We start from the raw sequence: 26,355 nt of genomic DNA on the forward strand, positions 1-26,355 counted from the left end.
CTGCAAAGACCCTATTTCCAAATGCAGTCACATTCTGAGGTACTGGGGTTTAGGACTTCGACATATCTTTTTCAGCAGGGGACAAATCACGATGCAACATTTGTTGAATGAATGAATGTGATTTGGAGAACTAGAAGAGGAGTTTGCCTTAGACCAGAGGAGGGACACCATTCCATTATAGTGAGATGGAAGAAAAAAACCAGTGGATACATAATATGGTTCATGCAAGGAAATTGTCATCTGAAGTCTTCAAAATTCTCCATGAAGAGGGAAGAGGGTGAAATCTCTGCTGATGTGAGGGGAGAGTTGAGAAAGGGGAGGGAAGAGTAAAGGGGTATGGAAGAGAAAGGAAGCCAGAAATGGGAAGGAAAACTGACAAGGGAAATGAAGACTGCCTGGTTGCACTGAGGGCTAGTTGGGGTTGGAGACCATGAGATATCGTGGCACAAATCTGCCCTGCTGTGTGATTTCTGCAGCAAGGCAAATGGTGAGGTTCACCCATAGTTGGGGTACTGCCACGTAGTAGCCCAGGAAAGACAACAGGGATAAGGGGATAGAGAATATTGGCATGAGAGACCCACTGGTAAGTCTCAGAATTAGGCTAGATAGGAAGGAAAGTTAAAGACAAGTTTGATATGTATAATGAGAGTTTCTTTTTTTTCTATTGAAGTTTAGTTGATATATAATATTATGTTTCAGATGTGTAATATAGTGATTCACAATTTTTAAAAGTTATACTCTATTTATAATTATTATAAAATATTGGCTATATTCTCTGTGTCATGCAATATATTCCTGTAGTTTATTTTATACATAGTAGTTTGTACCTCTTAACTCTTTAAACCTTTATTTCCCCTCCCCCTCTCCCTCTCCCTCCTGGTAACCATTACTTTGTTCTCTATATCTGTGACTGTTTTTTTTTTAATAGCCTTAGACTCTTTGAGACTTTTTTTCTTAATATTTATTCCTTTTACATTTTCTTTTTTTTTTTTTTTTGGTGGGGGAAGGTAATTAGGTTTATTTTTATTTATTTACTTCTTTTTTTTTTACAGAGGTACTGGGGATGGAACCCAGGATCTTGTGCATATTAAGCATGCATTCTACCACTGAGCTATACCCTCCCCCTGCCACTCTTTCTTTTTTGTTATATTCACTAGTTTGTTGTATTTTTTAGATTCCATATTTAAGTGTATTTAAGTGATATCATAAAGTATTTGTCTTTCTCTGTCTGACTTATTTCACTTAGCATAATACCCTTACATTAAATTATAGTTATCAAAATATTTAAATAAACCGAGAGTATGCCTGCTAAAATCTGAATGTTTATGTCTCCCCAGAACTCAAATACTGGAATCCTAACACCAATGTGATAGTGTTACGAGGTTGAGCCTTCCGGAGATAATGAGTCATGAGGGTGGAGCTCCCATGAATGGGATTAGAGCTTTTATAAAAGAGACCCGACAGAATTCCCTCACCCACTTTCACTATGTGAAGGTACAATGAGAAGCCTGTGACCCAGAAAAGAGCGTTCATCCAACCATGTTGGCACCCTGATCTTAGACTTTCAGCTTCCAGAACTGTGAGAAATGAATTTCTGTCATTTATAAGCTAGCTAATATGTAGTGTTTTGTTGTAGCACCCTGAATGGACTAAAATAATGTGCTTCTTTGTATTAAAACAACAAGATCTAGCAACAGGCTTAAAAAGGATCATCATTTCTAGGTAGAAATAAGCGTAAATGAAAATTTGAAATATTTGTATGTGATATGAACTGTAATATAGATAAAAACAGCTGTGTTTTCTGTTGTTGACAATGCCATAGATACTGCTAATAAATCTGTGGTATCTTGCCTACTTTATTATCAAAGGAAATGCTAAATTTCAATTAGCATTAGTATTCAATTAGTAGACTCTCAAATTCTATCCGTGGCTCCTCAGGGAGGCCAGTGGATCTCAGGTGAGAATGCTGGGTGTGGAGAAGCCAGATTGCTTGGACATTGACGTGTAGACCTTGGGGAAGATAACATAAAATAGGACAGTAAACCTGGTCCTGAACTCTTCAAAATCAATTAGAGGCAGTAATTAGAAATTTGGAAAACAACAGCCTTGTCAGGACAACGGGTGGCAAGCCAGGCGGGATGAGGGTGAAAAAATCAGGGGGTTGTACATAAAAATGGAAGAATAATTGTCAAGAAGTGGCAGTAGGAAGCAAGGAAGATATTGACCTTTACTTCCACATCTGAAGGAGAGGACTTAAGAAGCCTGCAAAGGGAAGCGGTGCCCTGAGGGGAGAACCATATTTTAATTAGTGCAAGTAGGTGGAAGGAGTGCCCCAAAACATGATTAAGAACCTGCAGTAGACTGGATAGTGGAAAAGGCTGGGTGAGAGAGCGCTTGTTGCGTGGGTAGTTTGGACCAGGATGGCTACATATGAATATGACAAGATAGGTTGGTTACCTGAGGCATTTAATTCTTGGATGGTAATATAAACCCACTACCAGAGATAACTGGTACAGCAGTACCCTTTTGGAATTTTCATTGCTGTAAAATTTGTCATCAGGATAAAATTCAAAGCGATCAAAATTTCTAGTCTTAGTGAATTAAATACCCATAAAAATGAAATGTTCTCCATGTTGCCAATGAGAACAATGAGTAGAAGAATGTTTAATGGCATTGAAAATTGGCACTATAGAATATTAAATTAAAAAAATCAAGATAACAAAACCACATACAGTAAAATTTAAATTTTATTTATATTTATATCTGCATAGAAAAATTACATTAATTCTTTTACAGTAGTTATCTCTAAATGGTCATATTGTGAGTTATTTTAATTATATTCTTAATATCTTATTTTTACATTTAATAAGATATCTTTTTATAATTTTTAATAAGTAAACAAGAAAAACAAATACACAAACTTTGGGAAATTAGGTGCATTTAAACACCCCAGAACCCCATGCCTAAAACTGAAAAAAAAAATTTTACTTACTCAAGAAGTTTGTGTTCTGCAGATTGTTTCTTTGTTTTTTTTAAAATTGAAATAACTGTTGATTTACAATGTTGTGTTAGTTTCTGGTATACAGCAAAGTGATGCAGTTATACCTACATATGTATTCTTTTTCTTTACAGGTTATTAAAGCTATTGAATATAGTTCCCTGTGCTAAAAAGTAGACCTTGTTGTTTATACAGATCTGTTCTTTATTCAAGTTAAAATTTGATAAATAATTAAAATACCAAGTAAATGGCACATTAAAAGTTGCATAGGAGACAGTTTCTTTTATTTGTTTCATGGAATACGTTATATTTATTTTAAGTTAAGAAGAATATTCAAAGAAGTTTGAGGTACTATTATATGAATCATCTATTAACCTTAAATCTAGAATAAACATTAACACAGATTGAGTGTATTGTACTTCCTGAGATATGACTGTTTAGTAAGATAGACAACAATACTATGGGCAGGGCTGATATCACTACTTGATAAAAGTGTTTAAAGTTTATGTAACAAGCTTACCTCCTCAAGATGCCACTGAAGCTGAAGTGATAAATCTCATGTTATTTCATTCGTGCCAATAATTAGCTTTTTGGAGTATTGTTTGTTAGACTTACCCAAGGGAACTCTTTCTGGGAAGCTAGATCAGACATCTTGCAGATGTGTTACAATTTCAAGAATGGAGAGTGCCAATACTTTGGATAAATATATCATCTTCATTGGAAAAAAATTAAACCATATTTCCTGTGGAAAGTGAATTTTTAAGTAGCATGTCATTGACCTGACCCCAAAATCTCCAAACAGCCACTTAGACTCAGGTTGCCTCTGTTTTTTTTGATGTTAGCCTCCATGGGTGATCATAGCTGATACATTAATTCATGAGATGTTACAAAATGGTGATACCTTAATTATGTCAGTCTTTTTCAGTTATTGACCTGGATGCACCAATAAAGAGGAACTTTCTCACTTTCTATCTGATTGTCCGTTATTGCAGTTGGTGTTGGAAAGTCCCTTTACTTGCCAGTTCTGAAATCGGTAAGTTGGTTCACTACCATCTTATAACAGCATCAAAACCAGTTTTTATTTTTTAACGTATCATTATGAATCCTCAGATTTGAACATATCTCATGTATTTCAATCTATTGTAGTTATTATCTTTGATAATAGCCTACATTTCCGTATTTGGACAGTAGGAGATGCTCCAAACTGGCTCCTGAGTTCCATTCAAATAACACCAATGGTCTGATAACTTCCTTGTTCTCCTACTCTACAGCAGGATGCAGAAGGCTCATCTTGTCCATTTCTTGCCTCAGATCTGTAATCAGTCATTTCTCCAAGGAGTCCTGTTTTCTTTTAATAGTAAATGGCAGCGATGACAATCTGGGTCATAGGTGTAGTGTTCACAGGTTTTGATGCATGTGAATCACACTTTCAGTTTCTGTATCTTCTTTTTGTGGTTCTCATTTAACTCAGAGCAAAATCCTTTCAAGGACCCATGAGGTCCAACATGATCTGCATGCCCTGTTTCTTCTCTTTCCTTACCACATGTGCACCTGTCTTTGGGCTGCTTCCGTGGAAATGCCTTCTGCTCAGATACGTGCAGAGCTCAATCCCTCACTCTGTAAGTCTTTGCTAAATCTCACCTTCTCATTGAAGCCTATCCTGTCAACTTTATTTAAAAATCACAGGACTACTTACCTCCCCAACCCACCCTCAATGTCCTGTGTTCTATTTTTTTTATATCACTTCTCATTCTCTCACATACTTTATGATTTATCTATTTATTCTCCTCCTCCTAAAATGTAAGCTCCACAAGGGCAGGAATTTTGGTCATTTGATTCATGGCTGTGCTTAGGACATTACCTGCACATGGTAGCTATTCAGGACCTATTTGTTCAGTGAACAAATGAGTGAAACCTTAGGATATTTCTGAATCACCACACATGTAACCTGTCAGTGTGCCTTGATCTTCAACGGAACAGACTGAATTTAAAGCAAACAAGATTCATCAAGAAACTGAGCTATATCTAGACTTATGGAAACAAGTCCACGAATTTCAAAACTATCAATTGACATTTCTAGGCATGTGATCAGAACCTGAGCAATGTTTCTGCATTCATTTTTGAAAAAGAAATGTAATATAAACTGAGAGTCTCCATCGGTGATGAAAATAAAAAATCAGAATTGAGATGTACCCCAAAGAATACACCTTACTATTGCCCCAGAGAAGTTTAGTCTGCTTAAGGCCCATGTTCCCAATAATGTAACTAAATTGACCAACTATTAGCAACACGCCCCAAACTGTACCTATGTATAAAATAGTTGATTAAAGTTATTTGATTTGTATGATCTTTCCCATACCCATAGATTAATGAATTCTGAGGAAATTTAAATTTTTGCTGGGAAAAAAATTGGGGCACCACACTAATAGGGGATTGAACACTGGATTGAGAGACGGGTAGAAGATGTTGGCTGTCAATTTGATCATTAACCAGCTGGATTACCTTGGGCAAGTCAAGAATTTGAATTTAGATTTGGAGAAGTCTTTGAAGTTGACTAGGGCCAGCCTCCTGCCTTCAACTCACTGGGACAGGAGACCATGATATGGTATGGTCTGTTACTGGAAAGTTCATTTTTAGGTTGAGCTGTGGTTTGCCTCTTTTTATTTATTTCATTGATCTCCTTTGTGTCTTCTAGAGAAACACTTCAGTTAACTACTCCACTCGGGAAGGTATTTAGTGGAGTAAGAACACCATCCTTTGACTTTGCCAGATTTTTAGTTCTAATTCCCTCACTTCCTATGTGACCTTCATTACGTTACTTTTCTAAGTTTCAGTTTCCTCATCTGTAAAATGGGCACAATCATAGTATTTACCACGTGGGGTTATTACTGATATTACTATCATCCCACATGATATACTTTCAAATATCTAAAAATGGTCATCACGCTTTCCGTTGATTTTCCTTTCTTCAGATTAAGTATTTCCAAGTCAGAGGGAGGGTATAGCTCAAGCAGTAGAGTGCATGCTTAGCATGCACAAACTCCTGGGTTCATTCCCCAGTACCTCCACTAAAAATAAATAAACAAACCTAAATATCTGCCCCCTGCCAAAAAAAAAATATATTTCCAAGTCATTTTAATATTGCCCAGAATGACATGGTTTCCAAACCCTTGTCTTTATGCTTTGTCACTGTTTTCTTGAATGTGGCACCCAAATTAAAAAATATATATTATATATGTGCAAAGTACAGATAATGATGAAATCATTCCTTCCAGTGATCTAGACCTTAAGCAGCCTGTATTTAAAGTCTCTCAGTTTGCTCACATCTAAAATGTATAATTACTAATAATGCCCACTTCTAGGGCTACTGTAGGAGCAACCAAGCTAATGTATGTCAAAGTACTGTGAAAAAAGAGCAAGACGTACAGGAATATCAGTCACTATTTTATACTGAGTATTTTTCATTAGTTTAAAAAATCGTAACAGGTATGACCTATCAGTTACCAAAAAGTTAAGGTTTTTTTGCAGTCTTAATGTTCACATTGAAAAGGGGAGAATTTTTTTTATGTCAACTTTATTCCTAATAGTCAAAAATTAGAATGAACCCAACAGGATGGTGGATAAACAAACTGTGGTAGGACAATACAGTGGAGTAAATCCCTGCGTTAAAAAGGGAAAATGACAAGCAACACCACAGCTAGATCTCAAACAATTACGTGGAACCAAAGAAGCCAGACGTGAAAGGGTACATACTGTATGGTTTCACCTGTGTGAAGTTCTAGAACAAGTTAAATCCCATTATGGTAAAAATATGTTAGAATAGTGGTTTCCTCTGCAGAGGGGCAGGGGAAGGTATAAGAGGAAAATTTCTGGGGTGATAGAAATTTCTGTAACTTCTGGTGTATCATCACTTGACAAATTTGTCAAAATAAAACTCTAAGGTTTGTGCAGTTCATGATATGCTTTTTCAATAAAAATTTTCTAGTTAAAAATTTTTAAGATGCCCCCACCTTTTTTTTTTTTAATTGTAGTTGAATTAGTGTTGTGTTAGTTTCTGGTGTACTGCATCCTGATTCAGTTATACATATATACATATTCTTAGAAAAAGAAAATTTTACACTGAAATATCTAGTAAGCTTAAATCATTTTTTATTACATGAAATAATTACAAAGGAACTAATTTCATTCATTAAAGTTTCTCCTGTGAAGCATAAGACTTCAGAGAACATTCACTTTCTGATAGTTTAATTTCAATCTCTAATTTCTTTACCGAGTTTTTTTAATTGAAAAACTATCCATTTCTCAAATAATTGAACTTGATGTTGAAACAGGTACAAAGCTTTGTGAGTGGCTGCTGTGTTAGTATTCAATAAGAAAGTGCATTGTAGATCATTCCAATGTAATAAATAAAAACTTAAAGGGAAAATGTATAAAACCAGAGAGATATTGTGTGGACTTTTCTCACAGTTATTATTCATAATTGTTTAGGCATATAAACTCTACAAATTTTAGCAACGGCCATTTATCCTTTCCTTCTGCCTTAGTCTGTTAGAACTGCTGTAACGAAATACCAGACTGGGTGGCTTAAACAATAGGAAATAATTTTCTCACAGCTCTGGAGGCTGTAAAGTCGAAGATCAAGGTGCCCGCCAGGTAGGCATCATTCCAAGGCCTCCTGTCTGGGCATGTAGGCAGCAGCCATCACACTGTCCTCACGTGACCACTTTCTTGTGAGTGCACATGGAGAGGGGGAAAGAGTGAGTTCTCTGGTACTTCCTTTTAAAAGGACACTCATCCTACTGGACAAGGGCCCTACACTTATGACATCATTTTTAAGCTTAATTACTTCTTTTGAGGCTCCATCTTCAAATATAGCCACACTGGGGTTAGGGCTTCAACATGTGAATTTTGGGGAGGACACAAATATCAAGTCCGTCACAGCTTCCAACTTTTCTCATTTCTTTTATCTCTTGTGGAGGACCTAAATCATACCACCATCATCCACGTTAAATATACGTACTGAATTTCATTTTATTACACAAATTCTTTTTTAAACTTAAAAAAAGTTTTAATTGAAGTACAGTTGATTTACAATGCTGTTAGTTTCTGGTGTACAGCAAAGTGATTCAGATATATATATATATTACACACACATATATATACATTGTCGTATTATTTTCTATTGTGGTTTATTACAGGATATTGAGTATAGTTCCCAGTGCTATACAGTAGGACCTTGCTGTTTATCTGTTTTATATATAGTAGTATCTGCTAATCCCAAACTTCTAATTTATCCCTTCTCCACCCTTTCCCCCTTGGTAACCATGTTTTCTATGTCTGTCTGTCTGTTTCTGTCTTGTAAATAAGTTCATTTGTGTTATATCTTAGATTCCACATAAGTGATGTCACATGGTATGTCTTTCTGACTTACTTCCCCTAGTATGATAATCTCTAGGTTCATCCATGTTACTGCAAATGGTGCTATTTCATTCTTCTTTATGGTTGAGTAGTATTCCAGTGTGTGTGTGTGTGTGTGTGTGTACATATACATACATGTACACACACACACACATACCACATCTTCTTTATCCAGTCATCCTCGATAGACATTTAGGATGCTTCCATGTTAGACAAATTCTTAATGGGACATTGTATTAGGCACATAGTTTAAGAGATTAAAGGGCACAGTCTCTGCTTGCAAAAAACTCAAAGACCAGAGAGATAAACCACTAATCGGAAATACAACATGCTATGTATCATTTTGTAGTATAACTGGAGAGGATCTTATTTTACCTCATTTTCATTATCTTTCTATGGTACATCTAATCTTTGTCATTACCTAGGACAGTTTTCCAGCACTAATTTTTCCTCCTAATCAGCCTGGATCTCAAGGTCAATAATTTTAACACTTTGATCTATACCCTCAATAGGCCCATCACTGCTCTGCTCCTCCTGGCGAGTTTATCCCTAATTTTGAATTAATCCACTGATCTGCCTTCTGTTCCATGGTGGATGAGCCGCAAAGAATAGTGAAGAATCATGCTGATTATACACTCGGTAATTTTCAGCCTCATGAAGCATTTTAGCACTGCAAGGCAAACCTCTAACTTGTCTGTAGTCAACTCCACTTTTCTAAGTGCAGTGTTTGATGAAAACCCTTATCACACTTAGTACCTAAATTCCTCATCTTGCTCTCCTGCAGACCATTTTGCCTGGTAGTTTACAAAATTGTCTTCCGATATTGACTCCTCCAATTTTCATGCTGACCAATGCTCTGCATTAAATACATGCAATCTCCAGCCCCATTACCCCAAGCAATTATTTGCTTAGTTCTCATCCTTGCTTTCCGGAACTCCCTTTTGTTTCAAATAGGGCAGTTCAACTTAACAGATTTTGCTTCAGTTTTTATTTGTTGGTACAAAATAATCTCTAGGATTTGAACTACAATGTTTTACTCTTGGAATGTCCCAGGGATCAACTCTTGGACCACATCTCTATTTCCACTCCCTTGGTGATCTCATCTAATCTTAATGGTTTTAAATATACCATCCACATGCTGATGACGCCTCACTTTATTTCTCCAGTTCAGATGTCTCCCCTGAACTCCAGACTTGTATATAACTCAAAAACTCATTTGGATATCACATGTCATCTCAAATCTAACACGCTCAAAATCAAGCCTCTGCAAAAAGGCACTTTTGGGAGAGATAGACTTAACCATTATTTTGATTACGATAATGGTTTTATAGGTGCATACTTATGGAAAGGCTAATCAAACTACACTTTAAAATGGACTGTTCACTGTTTATTTTTAGTTCAATAGACAAGGGTTCATCCAAGTTTCTTGACCTCAGTAATGCAGTGTGTAAACATTTTCTTCAAGTTTGAGTATTCTGAAATGCTTTTTCCATTGTTGATAGTCTTGAAAATTAGAAGCAACTAGTAAGCCTAACTAGTAAGATAAAATTCCCAAGTACATTGGATTATACTGTACTGAATGTGGGACTCCGTGAGATTAAATCTGTTTTCTATTGTAAGTCAGATGCATGGCATGCCAGGACCTGAGATGGACTAGTGGTAAGGGGACAAGGCCAGGGCTTGGGAGAATGAGACCAAAGATCTGGTTTCCTTATTGGAAAGGTTCTATGGAACTGAACAGCTTGAGCTCCTTTGCTCAAAAATCTTAAGAGTAATTTAATATTTCAGCCTTATCTTCCAGCTTATTTGTACATCTATCCAATAGATACCTAAATTCTCAATTTACCACCCTTAGGTTAAATATACTATCTTTGGCCAGTGCTTCTTATGCCTAAGTGTACCACTAGTTCAATCTCACTAAGTATTCTGCAGTTTGCTTTTTTTCTTGGAACCTTGCTTAACTATTGATAAAGAGGACATATGGAGGGTATAACTCAAGTTGTAGAGTGCATGCTTAGCATTCAAGAGGCCCTGGGTTCAATCCCCAGTACCTCCATCAAAAACATAGAAGTATATGCACTTTTGTTTGGACTTACTCAACTAAGGAAATGTATTTTACAAGACAAGACATAAGGGACTGCAGAAAGAGGTCAAAGGGCTGTAAATGCTAATTTTATTTCATCATGTGCCTTGTTTTTAAGTGATCTTTGCCAACTTTGACAAAAGGGCAGTTTTCTCTGAAAGTTTTGTGTAGATCCCAATTGGTCTTTTAAATCATTATTCATTTTTACTGCACAACAAAATGCCAAGGAGATAAGGTGCCAGTGATTGAAACATTATCTTACTATACATGGAAATGGTTTATTCATTTCATAGCCTCAAGAACTGTAGGATTTGTAATAGTCACGATTCTTATACATCTCACTGGATCCTCCCTTGAATGTATTTTCTGTTTAAGGTCCCACAGCTCAGCTTTTGGTGGTATTAAGATAGTTATATGTGCAACCCACTGTGCTGAATGACCTTTTTTCCACTGCTAGATTTCATAAGGTCCCTTAATTTGCCTCAAAGTATCTGCTAAGGTTCATTTTCCTAGAATTATACTTGATTGTGATACTTGTGGAATTACTCACCTAGTTTAATAATGCAGAGATACTCAAAATGCTGAATGTTTTCTCTGTATGGTCACATGAACACTTTTTTAATATCGCTGCAAGAATCACTTTCAGAGGTTTATTTTGGAAAGTCTTAATATTTGGAGCAGATTCACTCTGTGCCTAGTCACAAGCTTATCAATCTTCTGAACTTCTCCTGAGCTGCATGGGACCCAAATCAAATTTTTCACTAAGGCAGGCAAATAAACATTTGAACAAAAAGTTCACTTTAAGATGACAAGAACATTTGTATTCTGATTTTGACATTTGAATAAGGCTTGGGAACAGTTATTCATGCAGCTATTAAGGGAAATGACAATGTGTGGGGCCCAACCACCTTGGTTATATTGGAGGCTATTACTGCTTATGCTAAATCCATTCTTTACCATGCCTGACCAGTTTCAACCCAGATTTTACCAATGACCTTCCTTCATGACCCTTAACTGTTACGCAGTGCTCTCTTCCTTAACTTTCAGTATTACTTTTCCCCACTTTTGCAAACACTGTTTCATGTTACTATTACACTAGGACGAAATACTCCATAATTTAGCTAGTAATCAGATTCATCATCTTGATGCATGACATTCTGACCCTCAGCCTGCCTCTCCACTTCGCTCACCTCCATTCAGTAATGCTTAGGACCTGGCACAAAGCCAAGGTTTTCCACCCTTCATTTTTGTGATTGCCAAACCAAGTCATCTCTCCATAGAAATTTTACCAAGGATCTTCCCACAATAGTTAGTATAAATCTTCACTTGGCTGTAATTATAATTATCCATGTTAAATTCAAACAGGTGACCAAAGGCCAAACATTCATTCAGAATTATTTAATTTCAAGGCTGGATAATCAAAAAACAAACTTCAGAGCTAGGAAATAATACACTGGTTAACAGGTTATGACTCTTGGGTAGTGAAATGATTAAAACAGAAATGGCTTGAATATTATGGATGCATTAATCTAGATATTGGTTCAGAAATCCATTCACAACATTAAGAAATATAATCCACCTTGGTATTTGTTTTCTTTCCATGTCCACAAAATGAAGAGCTTTTCCTGATCATCAGTTTTTCATATTACAGACAAGTAAATCTTGTCTAGCCCTAGAAAAGGAAAAACACTTGAGTTTTACAAGACTATCAACTATCAACGTCAAAAGAAGTTAAAAAAATCCTTAAGAATACCGTTGTCCTTAAAATGGTCTATCTCAGAAGCCAGATCCGTGTAAGTTTTTTCAACAGAAATTCAGGTTCGGGATAGGATCATCACAGATAAGACCAAGGACACAATAGTCACTGATTGTAAAGCAAAATATCTCTACTCACAAAAATGCTTACACCTTAGGAATTCCACAGCAAACTGGCCTCTTTCAATAGACAGACAGCGACCCCTCACTGTTGGCAGAAAAAAAAATACTGTGAGTTAACAGTTTACAGTCACAAAATCCAGGCAACAAAAATATATTATTTCATATCTACACATTGGTCTTATCTCAGAAGCCGAATCCGTACATGCTTTTCTTCAGGTAATCAGCTTCAGGATAGGTTTCATCACTGATCAGACCAAAATCCAGTAAGCTACATCACACTGACATTTACCATAAACAAACACAACATTAAAAGACAAGCACTATATTAGAAATGCTATAGATGTTGTAAACCACATTACCTTACTTTAAAATGAAGCTGGTCACCAGTGACATCTGTAGCTTCATCAGTATTCACAACCCCAGAACGCTGCTCAAGGACAAAAAAATTCCTCATTTAATCTACTTATGAACTAAATAAATACTAGACTCAAAAGCAGTGGTCCAACACATACCTGGTAAGACTGTCAAGTTCCGACCAAGTAATTTTCCAGCAAACATTTTCCCATTTCTGGAATTTTCCTCTGCATCTAAAAATAGCAAATTCCAAATGATGCACCACCATCTTTCCTGTAAATCAACAGGTTTACTTCCACAGTTAAAAAACCCAGTTCTCAACACGTACCTTAGCATCTCTACATAACAGCTCCATTACAGCGTGCCACTGTTCCTGCAGGGTAATAAATGTTTAAAATTAAGCATTCTCACAGAACGTCCAAGATTTAAGTACGAAAACCCTCCTCTTCACTAATTCGATTTGCACACAGCGCCACCTGGGCACAGTGCAATTTAGTCTCACGCAGCCAAGGCCTCCCGTTTTGAAATAACCGTTGATCTGGCGATGGAAGACAACATACCAGCAAAGGCCTCTGGCTCTTAAGACTAACTCCCCGCCCCAAATCCCAGGAATGTGGTTGTTTCCTGGCCGCCGCTCAGGCTCAGGCAGCCGGCTGCCGGGATTTGGCAGTCGGGCCGCATACAGCGCCCGGGGCCACTAGCGGCAGCCTCCCCACGCCTAAGCTCGAAGCCTACCGCCACCACGACTCGGTACACGTGGTGGCCCGGCGGCATGTTTCCCACGTGCACGGCTTCAACACAAAGCACTCCAAGCTTAAATCTCTGAAACCTTTTCACATTCCCGTAGGCCCCAGCCTAATCTACGCCATCCATCTTCGCTCGGATAACCGCCCACGCGGCCCACTTACCTACAAGCACTTAACAACTCTCAGGTCCCGACGTAAAAGACCGAACGGTTTCGCCAGCAGTTTCTTATATAGCCTCTCCTGAGTCAGAACGAGGTCGCCCCTCCCTCTCGCAGCTATTGGACTGGAGCGCACGGGGGCGTGGCCTGTTCCTGACGAGACAGAGCGAGAGCGCGCCAGGCGGCCTTTTCTTTTGGGAACTCTTTCCGGCGCGTGGTGCGCGCGCCGTTCCTCCGCGGCGCGCACGTTTAGTCCCGGGCGCGCGCCCGCTGGCGCGCCGCGACAAGTCGCTTCCGAGTCTGGCTCTACGTGGCGCGGGAGTGGCGCCAGAATTCAAACGAACAGCAGCCTTTGGAGGCTGTAGTCTACCGCCTTCCCCGAGCCAAGTCCGCCCAGGACGGATGGGGCGGCTCGGGGCCGGGAGTGGACTTGAGTTTTGCAGCGCAGGCTGTCTCAGCCTGTCATTCAGTCGAGAAGACAGGCTGGCTGGTTGGCTGGAGACCGGAGGGAGTCGATGCCCGGCGGCTGCCGCACTCCTGGAAAGAGAAATTGGCGGGCAGAAATGCTCGGACGAGAAAAGTATGTGAAAGTGCCGGTTTTCTCCTGTCCTCAGCGAGAACGCAGCGCCTTTCCGGAGAGCCAGCCGGCTGCACGGCACGCGGTCCAGCTGCACCCCACGGGGCCCGCCCCACCTCAGGCTGCCGGATGCCCGGCGCTGCTGTTACATCCTGTGATCAGCACAGAGAATTCTCCCCGAGACTGCAGACCAGAGAGGTAAATCCTCCATTTGGCAAGGAGAAAACTTAGGCCTGAAGTACCAATAATTTCCCTAAATTCACACAACCAAGAGCTTTGCTATTTTAACTTTTTTGGCACTAAATTCATTATCATGCAGGAAAAAGATTAATTTGGGAAATTTAACGGAATATATTATCCAAATGACATTTAAGTTAAGTAGCAACGATGGCATTAATTAGTATGTGTGGGTAAATATATGTACGTATGCGCATACCTGGGAACAGACGACATTTGAACATTTAAGCATTTGAAGATTCAGGTCTCCATAGCACTTACTACTAATTAATATGTACGTGTACGTTTTATTGTCCACCCCTTCTGCACCGCCCTTTATTTTTCTGCCTTAGAACAGTACCTGGCATAAAGTAGGTGGTCAGTAACTATTGGTTGAATAAATGAAGGAATATACGCGGTGGCTTTTTAGCAAGTTAAAATGAAGACCATACCCCAGATTAAAAACATAATAGTCAAAAGCAAATTTCTGTAACAGGAACCTAAGCGATGAAGTGTTTTCTTGGCTGGGCATTATGTAGATTTGCAAAATTTGTTTGTAATGTACAATTAAATTTGCATATTGCTCATATTTAAAAAACTAAGATAGTACAGAACGATATAAAAAGCAAAGTAAAAATCCATTTCGTGTCACTAGGAATCTTTTCTCCGCTATTAACAGAACCACTATTAACAGTTTTTGAAGCTTACTATGCATATATAAACATATGTACATATTTTTTCACATACAAATAGGATCTATGTCCTTTTCTGCAACTTGCGTTGCTTCATCGTAAATATTGTAGACACCTTTCCATAGCAGTACATATAGAGCGACTTTCTTGTTTATAAACTGCTAGCATTCAGTTGGATGTATCATAATTTTATAATTTTACAGCTTTTCACTATTTCAAATAGTGTCGAAGTGAATTATAGGTATATCATTGTGAGCTTGTGAGAAGATCTGCAAGATAAGTTTCTACAAGTGAGTCAAAGGTTATGTGCACTTAAATTTGTGATAAATATTGCTTTATTGTTCCCACCTTCCACTCTTATAAAATGGTTGTGATGTGATTATATTTTGAAGGGTGTTTTGCTAATTGAAAAACATATGTAACTATTACCTTATGCTATTTGCAAACTATTGCATACTTTCACAATTGAAATTGAAAATTATTACTCCCATTGTTATCTTTGAATCTCTGCTATCCTGAAGACCTTCAAAGTCATTTGTTCAAAAGCAGTATAAAACAATGATTTTCTACCCTGAATTACCAGTTGAATTACTTGGAGAGCTAAAAATGATCAGATTTCTAGGTTCTAACCTGGAACTACTAAAACAGAATCTCCAAAAGTGGGACCCAGGAAGCATTTTTAATAAGCATCGAGGACAATGCTAACAGGAATATAACATAAACCACAAATGTGAGTTGTGTATGTACTTTTATTATTTTTTTAATATATATATATATATTTGTTTTTGTTTTGGGGGGAGGAGGTAATTAGTTTCTTCGTGTATTTTTAAATTAATTTTTTACTTTTATTTTTTAGTGGAGGTACTGGGGATTGAACCCAGGACCTTGTGCATACTAAGCATGAACTCTGTCGCTGAGCTATACCCTCCCTTGCATATGTAATTTTATATATGCTAGTAGCCGCGTTTAAAAAATAGTAAAAAGAAACAGATGAAATTAATTCCAGTACGTTTTATCTAACCCAGTATAGCCAAAATATTTTCATTTCAACATATGATCAGCATAAGTTATGTACTCAGTCCTTGAAATCCATTGTGAATTTTACACTCACAGCACATCTCGATTTGACTGCTCACACTTCAAGTGCTCCATTACCACATGGCTAGTGGCTGTTGTCTTGGACATCTCAGATCTAGGGTGATTCATTTGCATATAGAGATTTGAGAACCACTGTGTCAACACCACACCTCATACCTGTTAGAATGGCTATTATCAAAAAGACAAGAGATGACAAATGCTAGTGAAGATGTGGAGAAAAGGGAACTTTTGTACACTTTTGGTGGGAAGGTAACTTGGTGCAGCCACTATGGAAAACATTATGGAGTTTCCTTAAAAAATTAAAAATAGAACTACCATATGATCCATAAGTCCACTTCTAAATATTTATATGAAGAAAGTGAAAATGATAACTCAAAAAGGTATGTTGCACCCCCATGTTCATAGCAGCATTGTTTACAGTAACTAAGATATGGAAGCATCCTCTGTCCATCAATGAATGAATAGATAAAGAAAATGTGGTATATATACACGATGGAATACTATACAGCCACAACAAAGAATGAAATCTTATTGTTTGTGACAATCTGAATGGACCTTGAAGGCATTATGCTAAGTATGCTAAATGAAATACATCAAAAGAAGACCAGTATTGTATGATCTCACTTATATGTGGAATCTAAAAAAAAGAAGAAGAAGAAGAAAAGAGAAAAAAACTCAAGCTCATAGACACAGAACAGATTGGTGCTTGCCAGAAGTGGGGGATGGAGGGTGGGTGGAAAGAGTGAAGGGGGTCAAAAGATAAAAATTTCCAGTTATAAATAAGTCATGGGATGTCATATACAGTATAGTGATTATAGTTAATAATACTGTATTGCATATTTGAAAGTTGCTAAGAGAGTAAATCTTAAAAAGTTTGCATCACAAGAAAAATTCTGTAACTATGTAAGGTGATGGATATTAACTAAACTCATTGTGGTGGTCATTTTGCAATTTGTACAAGTGTCGAATTTTTATGTTGTACAGCTGAAATTAACATAATGTTGTATGTAAATTATACCTCAATAAATTTTTGTTTTAAATACGAGAATTGAAGTGTCTTACCTCTTAGTATAGTGTTCTTTTTTCCCAGTGTCTGAAACTGAATGGGTCAGTTAACTGTAGGTTTGATTGCAGGACAGACAACTGTGAAATGAAGAAAATCTTGTGATTACTTCATAAAATAGTAGAGTGTTAAGGAATGAAATAGTAGGGGGTGAAATCACATATATGTAGAAAAGTCAAGGAGGCAGTTTGATACATGAGTCTGAAGTTCAGAGGAGAGGTTAGGGGTTGAGTGTCACTGGTACGAGTAAGGTATTTAAAGCATAACACTGAGTCAGATCATCAGAGAAAAAGTATAAATAAAAAAGAAAACTCAGGACAGAGTCTTAGAGCAATGCAAACTTTAGAGTTCTAGTAGAGAAGAAAGTGCCAGCAAAGGAAACGCCTTGGGGAGAAAGCTGGAGAGTGTGATATCTCAGAAAGAAAGTGAAGAGTTTTGGAGGGAGATAGGTCAATTAGCATGAATGCTTCTGAAAGGTGAAGTAAGATAACAGAAATGACCATTGGGCTTGGCAACATGAAGATCACAGTAAACACAGTCTCAGGTGGAATAGTGATGATGGAAGCAGAGTTGAAGAGGACTGAGGAGTAAGGGTGGGGAGAAGGCAGAACTAGGTCTGTAGCTGAAGAGGGTTGTAAGGTCAAGGGACTGTTTTTTAAATGGGAAATACAAGACCGTCCTTGTATGCTCACGGGATTGATTTAGTAGAGGGTGGAGATTTATGACGCTGGGAAAAGAGGCAAAAGTTACAGGAGCAAAATCCTCAAGAAGGCAAGAGGAGATGATTTCCAGAATACAAATGGAGGTCTTTGTAGTCTTTGATTGTTAAAACGAGATAAGGCAGGTGATGGGAAAGGCAGTCCTGCATAGCCTGTTGACCCTTGCATAACTGTAACAGCGTGCCTTGGTCCTGGAATATTTTCTTACATGGAAATAAGGCGTCTTCACAGCCTGTGCTGGGCAGGGTTTGTACATTCCTTGTTCTGCTTTAAGCATGTGCATCATATGACACCTGGCCAACCCCACTGGTATATATATACATTCCTGGCAGGAAGAGAAGAGGGTTCTTCACCACTGCAGGAGGGGATCAGGTAGACCATCTTCCTGCACCTGCTGTGGGGCAAGATGCACTGGTCCTGGGGGAGCACTCACCATTGAGGCTGATCTTGCTGTCTCTTCTCTGCGTGAGTGAAGTGTTGTTCCCTCCAGTGTCTGTGTGAGTTGTGTCTTTCTTGGCAACTGTGTAATGAGTTGACATCCTGGTACTGCTGCTCCTGGTGGTAGGCAAAAGGTGTCACTTGCTTGACAGTTTGGTGCAGTGAGCAAGGTCACCAACAGGTACACCATGGCACATGGTTCATCAGTCCAGCCATCCCAGGGTGGTGCCAACTCCCTGGGGGATGACCTCCATCTGGCTGACTGGGGATAAATGAGATGTAGACAATCTCCCTGTCAACAAAGATAAATGGGTGTGAATGGATGAGGGCAGAATACAAGAGGTGGGCCCTAAAATTTTTCTTGGAAAATTAACCTAGCTTCTGGCCACATTCACACTCCCACACCATCCTCTAACTTTGACGTGCAAGGGGTTGCAGATGACACCCAAGGGGAAATCAAAGACCCCTGTGTAAGAAGCTGCACCTGATCTGGGTTGCTTAAAAGCCCCAAGTAAGGCTTGTTTTCACTCAACACAAAACCACTCATGTTGTTGCTGAAAATGTAACTGTTGAAATGCGGTCCTTCTCTGAGAATGAAACATGAAAACTGAAAGACAGATATGGGCAGAGGCCCTGGGGAGTCTCATGTGACTTGGATGGTCCACCTGTTTGATAAGGAGGCCTTGCAGACCTAAACATCTCAGACTGAGTGCTGCAGTCCAGGGAAGCTAATCACTGGCCCCTGGCTGCAGTCTGTTTTTGCTCACATCGAACAGGACAACCAACAAGAAAGAAACAGAGATAAGCCCATGTTGCTCTTGATATGGATTGCAAAGAGTTTAAGCACAGTATTCCCAATGGTGGGGACTTCCCTAAGACCAGGAGCACCTGGAAAACCATCATAAAGGCATAACTGCATTTCAGGTAAAAGCCATGGATACTGACTATATGGCCCTGACCCTTAGGATGTGGACGGTACAGTGGCGGTCTTCATGTGACAGAGACCTCTCCAGTGGAAAACCCTATTATTTCTACTGTTGTCCCCTAAAATGACTGCCGGGGAAGAAAAAGAAAAGCTCCACTGAAATGTCCTGTTTGGGATAAAAACAATAGAACGGTTTCAGTGATTTCTAACAACTTGGGCTAAACAGATGGAAAACCAACAATAGAAAGCCACACCCAGAGACCAAAAGGGGAACTGAAGGGATGATAAATGAGGAATAAAGGAAACAACAATGTCGACCCACAGAGCAATGTGAGTTCAGTTGTTAAGACTGGATAGAGAAAAAATTATGAGATCGCTACAGAAGACTTCTACTAATGCTGTTGGACAGAGAGAGGTCCCTCTAAATTAGAGGCTAAAGCTCTAATCCCATGTTCCCATTTTGATGGCTTGACTGGCAGAAAATTACTCAGACACTCTCCAAGCAATCCAAAACAAACAAGAGTCACTGAACTCACTAGCTAAGCTGGTGGTGGTAATGGACAACCAAATAGACTCGATTATCTGCTGGTGGAACAGCATGGCATTTGTGTTATTGCCAACACCTCTTGTGTATATATCAATAATTAAGGGAAGGTGAAAACTCAGCTGGAGAAGATCCATGGTCAGGTAGGATGATTATCAGCTATAACCTGCAGTAACCCCAGACTCTTTAAAAAAACTCTTCAGTTGGCTTATTCCAAGCATCTGGGTTTCCTGATTAGAGACCATCCTTGAGGGGGGTCTGATTATCCTCCTCAGTCTGTGACCCTGATGAATTGCTGTCTCAACATGACAGGGAGCTCTGCGAGAAAACTTTATCCATATACTGTTCAGGGGCCCCATTGGACCCAGTTCTATCTCCAAATTTGGGGCAGATGGTGGTCCCACCATATTTGATGTGTTTTATCTGCTATTTCAGTGGCTGAGCAGGGATTGGGGGCTGGACTATTGGGAAAGACAGTCATGCACAGCCTGTTGATCCATACATGGCTGTGTATCACTGGGCACATGGAGTTGTTTGGGAATCTCTCTGTTCTGGGTTTGACTGTAGCTCTTTGTTCTGCTTAAAGCATGGGCATGATATGGCCAACCTCACTGCTATATTTGAACCTGGTGGGGAACGAAGGGGGTCCTTTACCTGCAGCACAGGAGTGCTGTCGGCAGACCATCTCCCTTCATCAGCTGTGGGGTGAGATGTGCTGGCCATGGGGGGTCAACACTCATCATTGAGGCTGATCTTGCTCTGTCTCTTCTCTGTGTGAGTAAAGTGTCATTCTGTCCAGTGCCTCTGTGAATTGTGTCTTTCTTGGTGACCCTGATACCTACAAACCATGCAGGTTGACATCCTGGGACTGCTGCTCCTAGTAATAAGCAGCAGATGTCACTTGCTCAACAGCAGGAAATATAGGTACAGACAATGAAGGTCTTGACTCATTGTTTGTATTTTCTCAAATAACTATGAGGCAAGGTCATCAACTGAGAATGGAAAATTGGAAAGTGTAAGAGATTTTAAGACAAAAGATTGTGAAATTGTCAATAGGCTGAATAGTAAAGCAGGCAGACCCAGCAAGTGAAGTAGGATTGGTTGGCAGTGTGAAGTGCCCATGAAATTTATGGTCATACACTTATTGTGAGTAAAGCTATAAGCTTCCTATTTCTAGAAATATTCAGACACTTGGATGCAGGCGTGGAGTGGGTGGGATTAGTTAGGGTTAAAGATTTGTCAGGCAAGATAATGAAGGAAGAAAGGACTGACAGAGAGTTAAGGGTGTTTGCAAGGAAATAATCTGAACAATGAATAAGGAAACATAAACTGGGTAATGGGGGATGATTTGTAGTGAGAAAGTGATGACGACCATGGACTGGAGGTTTCATTAAGGCCAAAGAAGGGCTGCAGTGGGAAGACTAGAAAGGATAGGAAATGGGAGGGTTAGAAAACAGGGTTCTGCAAAAACAGACTCATGGACATAGAAAACAGACTATGGTTCCCAAAGGGGAAAGGGTGGGGGAGGGATAAATTAGGATAAATCCCCCAAATCTGTTCGGGATTAACAGATACACATTAAAATAGAGAAAATAGATAAAACAACAAGCACCTACTGTATAGCACAGGGAACTGTATTCAATTTCTTGTAATAACATATAATGGAAAAGAATCTGAAAAGAAAAAGTATGTATGTATGTAATTTAATTGCTTTGCTGTATACCTGAAACTAACATTGTAGATCAATTACACTTCAATAAAAGAGTAAAAAAAATAGGTTCTAGAATTTGAGATTTTGGCAGTTTTATAATTGTTTGTAAAGAGAGTCAACAGTGTTACTGTGGGAATGGGTGGTTGAGGTGGAAGGATGAAATGATCATCGTGGGGAGGGAGGTTGGGGAACTGAGAATCTAAGTGGTGTTAGGCGGCTCATGACTGTGGATGTTGACACTGTAAGTGATAAGAGTAGTGGTGGGAATAAAGGCTATGAAACGTGCTAGGATCATCCGTGAACAAGGGGATGTGACCCACGGGTTTGAAAGGTGACAGTAACAAGGAGAAAGAGCTAGTGTTAAAATATGCTGTCCTACTTCAAAGATTTTGGGGCTTTTGCAGGAGAGAAGAGGAAATAAGATTTGGGGGCTAAAATAAAGAGCAAGGGGAGCACTCCTCCACCTCTAAGGCTGAATTCCATGGGTGGTTCAGTTTGGGACATTTAAAGTACGAGATGTCTGGAGACATCCAAGACACCAGGCATACAATAAGTATTCAAGCCTAGAATTTGGGAGAAAAGTGAAGGATGGAGATAGGCATTGATGATTTGGACTAGAAATTTATCATTTTGGAGCCACCTGACATCTACAATTATCCCCCTTCTTCCAAGTTCTGTTTTTTTTGAGGGGGGGCTCTATCTTTCAATTACTCTCAGCTTATATTTGGATGCAGCTACTCCACTCTCAGCTCCAGAGTAGGGTGTGAGTGGCTTAACCATCCAACAAATCCTACCACCTGGCTATAGTAACTGATTTGCAGGTGGAAATGGCCCAGTTGGAACCAGTGAGAGTCAGATTTGACTCTTTTGTCCAATTGTTGGGAAGGAGCTTTCTCTTTCCTTTTGCATATTGAACATAGAGGATGTGAAATCTGGGAGTGTTGCAAACACCTTTTGACCACAAGAGGAGAACCTATCTGAGAATTAAGTCAACACAAAGAGGGCACGAGAGTAGAGCTCTCAGAGGGATAGCTGCTGTTAATGTGGCTCTCTCCACTTTTCTCTTCCTTCCCTTGCCCCGTCGGACCCAATAGTGGTAAAGCTCAACTAGGCCCAGGATACTGTATTTTATCCTTTTGGTCTTCCTACGTCTTGTCCACCCTGTAAATAGCCTGTTCATTGAACTTTTCTCTAACTATCCATATGTTTCCTGTCAGGACTGTGAATAATATTTACCTATACAATCCTGTTTTATAGAACCAGGATTAAGTGCATTTAAAAGTACACTTGTGCTCATAAATATGATAAAGAATAGCCTTGTCTTGTCAACTTTGCCCATGAATTAATCTTTTAATTTCTGTATACCAGTTTGACATGATCACAAGTGTATGCTTTTTTAAACCCCATCCTGCAAGGTTATGCAACATTGTCTAAATGAAAGCTGTCTTTTTGTGCATCTGTGAACAGTACCTTACAACTGCCCCTTCTACTGCAGCTTCTCACAAGTAAATTACAGACAGTATTAAATAAGGATGTTCAGATCATTCTTAAGCACTGTTTAGAATGGCTGCAAGCAAATAATTGCCTAGAAACTGGCCGGGAATGCTTAGAATACCTGAATTCCATACCTTGTCAGTACATTTTATACACTTTCTGTTAGCTATCATTTTATGATATCATCAGGGACATAAATCCTAGAATCCAAATCATCAAAGTAAGGTGTTATATCAACCCTTTCACCCTTTAGCTTTACCATACCTAACTGTGTGTTAGGTATTTTAAACTCTGTTTTAGAGAATTTCATAATTCTCTAAAGGACAAATAGGTATTATAGATTTCTTAAAGGTATTTTAAGAGGATGAAATAGGGGGCCAAACTTCTGCAAGTTATTAAAGTAAATTTCCAACACACTACAAAGTTTTGCCAATGATTCTTTTTATCATATAACCAATGTGATACCTAACTATATTTTGTAAGTACTTCAGCTATTAAGTATCAAATGTCATGAGTAGTTGAGTAATTTCTTTAAAAAAATTAAAGTGGAGTTGGGAATGGGCTACAGCGTGTGGCTTCCTAGATGTATATTTTTGCTTTGGTCTTGTCACACTGGTACTTTCTTGTGATATTTTGGATGGTTTATTTCAGATGTATGAAGGAGCCTGAAATGCATGTACTGACTTTCAAAGCTAATGCATTGCAAAGCCTTGGATCAGGCGCCTTTAGCTCAGAAATGTTATTTAAGAGTCTGCCATAGAGAGAATTTTCCCAACTCATATTGTGTGGGTAATTAGACCTTGTCAACTTGGTGAAATGATTATACAGTGAGGGTTTTGAAATGCAAGGAAACAGTTTATTTCTGGGAGTTACTTATGATTAGAATTGGAAATAAAAGACAACCTTTTAAGAAAGACACATTGGAAATCAGCTTATTTGGAAAGGGTTTCATCAAATTCAAAGATTCATTAACCATGATATACATTATGGATAGACCTTATTTACACACTGCATGTTCTGAATATGGACATCAAACATCAGCTATAATGTATACTTTCATGACCATTAGAAAGCCCTTATGGGTTAAAATAGACCAAAGATATAACAACCAAATAAAGTAAGAGAACCATATTAAATTCTGGTTGAAAAAAATCAGTTAAAAAGACATTTTTTGGACAACTGAGAAATTTGAATTTGAACTAGATATTATATAGTATTGTAATTTTCCTTAATGTGTGAATGCTATTGTTTATAGAGGAGAATCTCTTATTTAGAGGTGAAGTTTCATGATGTCAATACTGTACTTTCACATGGTTTGGGCAAGCATTCACACATATATTTCATGTATTTACATTGTTTCTATGGATAATGCATAGCAAATGGTTCAGCAATATGTATATGTATGTGAGATCCAAATGTATGTGTATGTGTTTACACACACTGACATATGTATGTACTTTTACCATAATCTCTCTCCCCACTTGCACACACACATGCGCACACAGTATATTATTAATAATTATTGAATGTCGTTGGTGCATATAAGGTTAGTCACTGAATTATCCCTTCAATTTTTCTATATGTTTAAAAATGTTTCTATATATTTAAAAGAAGGAGATGGGGAGGAAACCCTGGAGTGTGGGGAATCCCTGTGGTAGCATATGGCAGACAGTTATTTGCCTCCCAGTATCTATTTTCTCCTTCTTGCTCTATTTTCTTCCTTAGTAATAGAGCTCTGAATTTATCTGGGGTGGCAAGATGCCTTCCTACCTTCCCTTGAATCTGAATGTGGCCATGTGATTAAGTTCTAGCCAGTGACTTTTAAGTGGAGGTTGTTGGGCAGGATTTTGGGAAGCCATCTTAAAATGGAGAGTGCTCACCTTCTTATGCTTCAGTCTTTCTTGCCAGAAATGTGGACCAATGACTAGAGCTCCAGGGAACACGCAGGGCCATGAGGTAACCTTGAAGTTACAAGCCATATGCCAGGATGATGCAGCAGAAAAATAGAAACATGGGACTCTGATGATTGTTATCTTAGTCTGTTTAGGCTGCTACAACCAAATACCAGAGATTGGGTGGCTTAGAAACAACAAACATTTACTTCTTACCATTCTGGAGGCTGGGAAGTCCAAGAACAAGGTGTCGACACTTCAAGGAATTTTCAGATATGGATTCAGTGTCTGGAGAGAGCCCACATCGTGGTTCATAGATATCTTTTCACTATGTCCTCACATGGTAGACGGAGCAAGGGAATTTCCTCGGACTTTTTATATAAGGGCACTAATCCCATTCATGAAGGCTCTGCCCTCATGACCTAATCACCTTCCAAAATCCCATCTCCTACTACTATCACATTGGGCATTAGGTTTCAACATGTGAATTTTAGATACAAACATTCAGATAGCAACTATGTGTCTACCATACCAACCCTGTTGACTCTGGGTTTCTGCTCTGTGTGACAGAAATAACTTCTATTTTGTTTAAGGCACTCTTACAGTTTTCCCATATGCAACCAAGGCTAACCCTGACTGACACAAAGGGAAACTATGAACAAGATAAAGATCTTCAACACTTTCATTGGGAAAATTAGGAAATTTGCTTGAGCAAATCCAAATCTGAATTGAAAAACTAAAGAACGATAGTATAAGCTCTAACTTTTTGGCAGTTCAGGGAAAGCCATGTGAGACTTTTCTTAGAGCACGTTAAGAAGTAGTCTACTGATCTTTATATAGTTAGAATAAATGGGATGATGTCAGTGCAAAATCCACTGTAATTTTTAATAGATTTTTGCCAGGTTTCAGGCCCAAACTTGTTGGGAACTTAGTGGAGGCTGCTTTGGCTCTTTATACCCAACAAAGAATCTTTCTAGGTCCTTGTCAAGTATCAGTTGGGGGCCACCTTGGTGAAATACAGTGGGTTAGTTTCCTTTCCTCTGACTCATAGATTCTCAATGCTAAGAGAGAGAGTCAAGTTAGCGTTTGGTAAAAGAGTAAAGTGGGAGAGAATTATCGTTTTCCAGTCTGCGATGCCTCAACTGCTTTCTTGCCCTCTGTCTATGGTTTTAGGGAAAACAGAATGACTTCACACAAAATAACTGTTTATAAGATACATCCTTTTAAAATCAGCTTTCAGATTTTGACACTATTTGAAAGAGTTTTTAAATTTTTCATCCTTTAATTTTTGCACTAGAATCTTAAGCATAGAGGTATATTTGCAGTAACATCTTTTCCTCTATTTTTCATT

General features: G+C 38.7%; 1 long non-coding RNA gene and 2 other non-coding genes across 3 annotated transcripts; all 3 read right to left on the reverse strand.

Annotated features, from left to right (window-relative positions):
- Positions 1–11,882: 11,882 nt before the first annotated feature.
- LOC116281623 (uncharacterized) lies at positions 11,883–13,718 on the reverse strand. The gene is made up of 6 exons (XR_012074818.1): positions 13,640–13,718; positions 13,060–13,104; positions 12,890–12,964; positions 12,737–12,804; positions 12,394–12,462; positions 11,883–12,171 (listed from the first exon to the last, which is right to left on the reverse strand). It is a non-coding gene; the product is annotated as an uncharacterized lncRNA (long non-coding RNA).
- LOC116281691 (small nucleolar RNA SNORD50) lies at positions 12,273–12,342 on the reverse strand. The gene has a single exon (XR_004191147.1). It is a non-coding gene; the product is annotated as a small nucleolar RNA SNORD50 (small nucleolar RNA).
- LOC116281692 (small nucleolar RNA SNORD50) lies at positions 12,558–12,627 on the reverse strand. Its single transcript, XR_004191148.1, has one exon. It is a non-coding gene; the product is annotated as a small nucleolar RNA SNORD50 (small nucleolar RNA).
- Positions 13,719–26,355: the final 12,637 nt, after the last annotated feature.

The sequence above is a fragment of the Vicugna pacos genome, chromosome 8 (assembly GCF_048564905.1).
Source record: "Vicugna pacos chromosome 8, VicPac4, whole genome shotgun sequence".
NCBI classification, from domain to species: domain Eukaryota; kingdom Metazoa; phylum Chordata; class Mammalia; order Artiodactyla; family Camelidae; genus Vicugna; species Vicugna pacos.